Genomic DNA, 7,500 nt, shown 5'->3' on the forward strand with positions numbered 1-7,500 from the left:
ATAAGTGAACTCTTAAAGAATTTTTCTCTGACATAATTATTACAATGCTATAGAAAAAACTACCCCGCTGATATACAAACCGACAATACCAACGCTAAACGAATATAGCAATATCTGTCTGTCGGCATTTTAACAAAAACTTAATCTTATTAGAGCCCTTGTTACCTACCATTAGAATGAGTCGATTTACGATTGTAACTCAGCTGATCCAAATTACCATTTCTTCATGAATCTTACTTTGCCATCACTGGTAAACGTAATGGCAAATGACCGCTGGTAAATGCCTTACGATCGTATGTTAGTGAATCCGGACCCTGGAATCCAGACAGATGATACACACTGTTACATATAACATACATTTATTTCCTTTCTGGCTAAACAACATCACTGAAGGGGGAAAACACCCTAATTTCCAGACAAATATCCTTCTTATGGATAGTTCGGCTCTTGAAACGAACAGCGGCGGATGGCGAGGGTGTCTGACGTATCCTTGTTCAATTCTCACAGGAAAACAGCAATCGGTGACACCCTCAGTGGGAGTCGAACCCACGACCTCTGGATTAGAAGTCCAGCGCGCTTTCCACTGCGCCATGAGGGCTGTGTTTTAAGACCTTGTTTTTGAGTTTTTTGATTTGTGATTTGTTAATTGTGAATATAATGTGATTTTTTTTCATTTCTTGTGTCTGTGGTAATCAGCTAATGATCTTAATGATTAGGAAGACTGTGGTTATGTAGACATCCATGAGTATATATATACGTGCGTACGGATATCCACGCTTTGTGACGAGATCGAAAATTTTATTAAAAAAAAAGCGACAAACGAGATTTGCATTCTTATTCCTCTATATGTTTTCCTAGGTATAGGCCTACGAGACTACTAAGAAGTCCGATGTCCTACACTCATGGTGATTTATTTTGTTTTATTTATTTATTTATTCATTTTTAATGCCAGGAAGATGAACTCCTTTAAAAGTAGACTGATTTCTTTGTGACATATGAACACTCTGTCACTTAAGATGACTGTAGTTTGTTTCAACTCATAAAGAGATACTGACTCATGGCTTATCCTCGTTAAAATTAGGAGAAATACAAGTTTATAAAACATCTTTTTTCCCTGGCAGTATCTCTGTAACAAGTGCATGACCAAGCAACAAGCAGTGTGTAGCAGTTATGTGGGATGTCACGCAGGTCGAAAACCCTGTTATTCACAATACAGCAAGGGCTCAATCTGTGCAAGAGCTATCTCATGTTTCAAGAAGATGAATTTCACAAGACTGGCCTTGCTGCAATTCACATGACAAGAATTATTTTACTTATTCTTTCTCTTTCGCAGACTAACACAAATGACAGACACTTGGCAGCAGCAAGTAAGTCGACTGCCTTGTTCACCTGATTTCCAATTTGACGTAACTAGGTAGTTAAGTGTGATCGCCAATTCTCGAAATGGATAACGGGGAAGGCTAAGTCAGTAGCAACTTGAGGTGTCATGGCGTCTGGTTAAAATTTTTTGGGAAAAAAAACAAAACACGGGGTTTATTTTGATGACGTCACAGAAGTTACGGGTGCTTTGTGAATATGGTCGATCATTTTGGTCTTTTCAGTTTTCAAAAAGGATGGAAAATAATGGGTTTTAATGGTTATATTTTCATTAAACAATCACCAAAACAGACGCCATGACACTTCCTCGAGTTGCTACTGATCTAGCCTTTCCCAATGGATAACGTAATTTGTCAGAAATAACGGTTTTATTTCGAATCTCGGCCCCTATAATCATTTCTTGCCCTTTCTAAAACATAAGGCAAATCTATGTCTTTTCTCGTTCACAAAATGCAACGATATAAAAAGCATGCAGAAAGTCTTTCCGTCTTTAAGCTACTTACTGTTCATACCCATTACTGTTGAAACACTCTCGAAGGTATGAATTTATTTTATTTATTATTATTATTTTTATTTATTTATTTATTTTTTTCTTTTGCTATATACGTAACTGGTCGCTGATTCCCACAGGTAAGACAGAAGCATATCATTCCCCTTGCACCTCGGAAACACTGTAGGCTAACCTTACATCCTGATTGCACTGATAAATGGGATATTGTCAATATAAATAATTATTTATTATACCCTATATAGTTCATCATCCATACTTTATATAAGAAATTGTCAGTAAGTTCATTGTAACAAGATAGTACATCATCCACGTGCTATGCAATTCACCATAAACTGCTCTCTTATATGCTGCAACATCTTAATAAGCTTATTCTATCTCCAACTACGACTACACAGCATTGCTACACTATCCCATCTTCCAACTCTTGCCAAATACATATATTACAAAACGTATCAAAAACATATACTGTAATATTATGGCAAAAGTTTTATAGCAGTATTGTTAGAATAACCATTATAGTAATCATGATGAAAATGATGATAGTAATAATGCTAATTAGTCGCAGCAGCAATAGTTGTAATGATGTTAATGCATATTAATACTAAAACAAGCAATGATAATAATAACAATAACAGTGATAATAATAACGATGATAAGGAGAATGATAATGGCAATGCTAATGATAATAACAGCAGAAGCAACAACTACAACAATAATGATAATAAGGATAATGACAATTACAAAAATTACATCTATTAAATCACGATGATAATCATCATCACCATAACAATGATAATAATAATCGTAATGATAATGTTGGTAATTATGGCGACTATCATAATGATAATAATAATGGTAATGATAATGATGAAAATAATACTAAAACTTCGACTAATACTAATGATAACAGTATAATAATAATAACAACAACAAAACAATAATGGATATTATCATTATAATCATAATAATAACATCGGTGATGCTGATAGTGATAATATCAATATGATGATAATAATAATGATGAAAAATATGATAATGATGGTAAGGTTAATCATAATGACGATAACGACCATAATAATGATAGTAGTAATAATAATAATTATGATGATTATAATAATAATAACAACAATAATGATAAAAGTATTAACAATAATTATAGTACCGACATCGACACGAACAACAACAAAACAAACAATAATAACGATATCAATAACAATGTTGGTATGACTGATAATAACAGCGGCAATTATAAAATTAACAGTAATGATTATTCATGTTACAGTATCGATGATCACTACTGTCAGGATAACAATAAATTTTGATATTATCCAATGGTATTGACGATAATGACTAGTAATAGTAATAAGGATATTCTTACTAGCAATGACAATTATAACACAACTACTTCCGCTATTATCCCTACTACCAATACTACTACTACTATTACTACTAGTGACAGTAATGATGATAACGATAATAGTAATAATAATAATAATGATACTACTACTACTACTACTACTACTACTACTACTACTACTAGATATAATGATGATGATAATAATAATAATAATAATGATAATAGATATGATGATGATGATAATAATAATAATAATGATAATTCTTTATAATAATGATAATAATAATAATAATAATGGTGATAATAATATTGATGATAATGATACAAATGGTAATAATCATGATGATAATGATGATAATAATAGTAATAATAATGATGATAATAATAATAATAATAATAATAATAATAATAATAATAATAATAATAATGATATCTGTCATAATCTTAATAAAGATAATAATCATAAAAATAACAATAACAATGATGATGGTGTAATATTGATAATGATAACTATGTAGCATGAATAATAACTGATAGTACTACTAATAAGGTTGCTAATAACAATAACAAGAATGATAATAACGATAATAGTAACAGTACTAATAATGATGACAGTATTAGTGAGTAATACTATTAGCAATATCATAAAAATAACAATAGTAAAAGCAATACTAAGAATAACTAGGTTAACGATAATGATAAACAGGAGTAGAACAAGTATAATAACAGTGCTCATGGCGATGATGAAAATAAATAAAATGCATAAATATAAGTCCAGACCTACAATCATGCGAATAGTAAACAAACTCAAAATAAGTAGAGATAAATAGAATACATCCGTATCAAAATTAACATATTTAAAGATTTCTTTTTTTGAATTTAAACATTTTTTTTATCAACAAACGCTCTCTCGCTTTTAACGGTCGTTCTCTTTTCAAATTCATTGGTGTAAATTCGACAGTTTCTCTGCTCTTTTGTGATCTCCGCTAAAGGCTTTGGACTTCTAAAAACGGGAAGGAAGGTAAATAGAATGTAAAGAAGAGTATATATTATAGTTTTATTATAACTTATTAATGATATATGTATAGGAAACTTACTCGACGAAGCTTTTTGAAAATTGTAAACACGAAAGGGTGGTTCATAAGCGTAGTTTCCATGTAATGTATTATATACGCTATGTTATGTATGTGTATAGATGCAAATAGATGCACAAGATTTTATGAAAAATAACTCTAATAGTGTATTAAGTCTATTTATGGTGTCTCTTACGTTTTAATTTATATGTAGATAAATGAATGTGTATTTATTTCAGTAGGCCTACATACATACATATATACATACCTCGTTTGAAAGGAGTATAACATGAGATGATTATATCTGGCCGGGAAGTATATCCATACTTACATCATCCGTATGCTTAGATTAGATCGATTTGATTCAAACTGCTGAATCATTTTGTATCAGATTTATTTTTTTCCTTATAAATCGGATTTTCCGTGACTTTAAATTTTGTCATTGCCGTTCGAACGATAAGTGTATTGCGTCATCAAATATGAATATTGCAACATCTCATTGCACGGGAAAAATGGATAGGAAGCAGCCTGTTATTTACGTTTCACATTAGTTCGGGATGGTTATTGCACTGCGGTGGAAGAGGCCCGAGTGAACTTTCGGTTTCTTAAGATTTTGAAGAATTGCCACATTTATCTGTGTGAATTGGCCAATCATGTAGTTGGGCTGTTCACTGATAATTATTTCCTCGCTCACGGGTTTTCTCCATCCGTAGATTCAAACACCATTGGAAATATTCGTAAAAATCACTACATCTCATTCAGGCAAGTGCAAGGCATATATACAAGGACACAGACACCTTTTTCTTCACTTTTTTTCTCTTTCCTGAAGTAGGGGAAGCCAGTGTGCCTATACTCCCATCCTCTTAAAGCAGATTAGATTCAATAAGTCAACGACAAATGATCATATTTACCCCTGAATAGGCTAACATCACTTGTTCCCACGTTAAACAGTAATGTTTGAACAAGGCATTGCCACTTAGTTGACGAGGCTAATACAGCACATGCTCGGTTAAACGCGGAAAAGTTCTGAATTATTTTCAATGCTACCGGCAGGTCTAGATCAATTCATTTGATAACTAACTTTGGCATAATCTTTATAATACACTTCATTGCTTTCCCGAAGAAGGCAGTGATGTAAATATCCAATTTATAACTGCTCTGTCTGTCTGTCTGTCTGTCTGTCTCTGTCTCTGTCTCTGTCTCTGTCTCTGTCTTTGTCTCTGTCTCTGTCTCTGTCTCTGTCTCTGTCTCTGTCTCTGTCTCTGTCTCTGTCTCTGTCTCTGTCTCTGTCTCTGTCTCTGTCTCTGTCTCTGTCTCTGTCTTTGTCTCTGTCTCTGTCTCTGTCTCTGTCTCTGTCTCTGTCTCTGTCTCTGTCTCTGTCTCTGTCTCTGTCTCTGTCTCTGTCACTGTCACTGTCACTGTCACTGTCACTGTCACTGTCACTGTCACTGTCTCTGTCTCTGTCTCTGTCTCTGTCTGTCTGTCTCTGTCTCTGTCTCTGACTCTGTCTCTGTCTCTGTCTCTGTCTCTGTCTGTCTCTCTCTCTCTCTCTCTCTCTCTCTCTCTCTCTCTCTCTCTCTCTCTCTCTCTCTCTCTCTCTCTCTCTCTCTCTCTCTCTCTTTCTCTCTTTCTCTCTCTTTCTCTCTCTCACTCTCTCTGTCCATTCATTTCTCACATTTCGACACATTTCGTTCCTAGAGTGAAGTTTATGGGTTTGTTAATGGATTTGCTTTATATCCGTACATCGATGTATTATTGCAGCCATAGATATCGAAAATTATTAATGGACGATCGCCGGTCGATCAGCTGGCGAACGTAAACAGCTGTGTGGATGCTCGAGGCAGCTTACTCCACCTTCTGGTATTGTTTACTCTCGTCTTTTCTACGTTTTTTTTTTTTTTTTTTTTTTTAAACACCTCCCCCGCCATTTTTTGTTGTAAGAAATACGCTAAATATATGTGTACGTGTGTGCGTGTATGTGTGTCTGTGAGCGCACCTGATTTCTTCACGAGGAAAACATTATAGATAGACAGACTAATCTTATTCAGGCACTTTTTCCATTATTTTGTCTATTTTGTCACTGTCACACTTTTCTTCGCCTACGAACGTTTCGCTACATCAGAGAACGTAGCACAGGATACGGTGACCGGATAAGAGTGGGGAACGATTTTCTTTTTCATCAACGTACTCTGCACTGCAACAAAAAGAAATTACATCCACGCGGTGATGTTCAATTTTGATTTAGTTATGTTTTCTTTTTCCTTTTTATTCTTTTGTTTAGTTATTTATTTATTTTAGTTTTAGATTTAGTTATGTTTTCTTTTCCCTTTTTATTCTTTTATCTATTTATTTATTTTAGTTTTAGATTTAGTTATGTTTTCTTTTCCCTTTTTATTCTTTTATTTATTTATTTATTTATCTACTAAAAATTTCACACTACAATCATGCGTTCAGTATTTCTTTCTAAGTAGGCCTATGAGTAGTATATAGAGGGTAATGCTATGTTGAAAAAATAGCAGTCAATTCTTTACTATACTTCGAAGTTTTAAAATTTTAGTATTAAAGTTGTGGCTTTCAAAGTAGACAGCGCACCGCCCCCCCCCCCCATCCCTTGCTTCAACGGGGAGTATATTAGATTTCTAAGAAAGACGGGTGCCTGCCTGGTTGGGGGGGGGGGTAGATGTCAGTCATACGAAGGCATTTGAAAGTATGTTTTTGTGTGTGTTCATAGATATGTATATGTATATCCACCTATACATATATATGTTTGTATGTATGTATATATATACGTGTGTGTGTGTGTGTGTACATCTGTCTATATAGATAGATAGATAGATAAATATATAGAAACCACATAAATGCGCAGTTTATAAACAAAATATCTTATCATCACCGTCTTTAGCATTTCCTGTTTCCTTCATCACCATGACATAATACATTGCATCAACAAACCTCCCGCGATCTACCATAGCCAACCCCCCGCCCCCCCTGCCCTCCCCCTTTGAGCTCCCCCATCGCTCGACCTTCCTTTCTTGCCCCTCCTCCTTGGTCCGTCCTCCCTCCCCCCCTTCTCCCTTCGTTAGTCCCTCTCCCCCGCCCTCCAACTTCTCCCCCCCCCATCAACCCTCCCCCTTCACCCCCCTTAGCCTGTCTTTCCCTCATCCACTTCCTTCAACCCCCCC

General features: G+C 34.6%; 1 non-coding gene across 1 annotated transcript; it reads right to left on the bottom strand.

Moving 5' to 3' along the window:
* Positions 1 to 525: 525 nt before the first annotated feature.
* On the bottom strand, positions 526 to 598 carry TRNAR-UCU (transfer RNA arginine (anticodon UCU)). Its single transcript has one exon. It is a non-coding gene; the product is annotated as a tRNA-Arg (tRNA).
* Between the last annotated feature and the right edge of the window lie 6,902 nt (positions 599 to 7,500).

The sequence above is a fragment of the Penaeus vannamei genome, chromosome 13 (genome assembly GCF_042767895.1).
Source record: "Penaeus vannamei isolate JL-2024 chromosome 13, ASM4276789v1, whole genome shotgun sequence".
Lineage (NCBI taxonomy): Eukaryota > Metazoa > Arthropoda > Malacostraca > Decapoda > Penaeidae > Penaeus > Penaeus vannamei.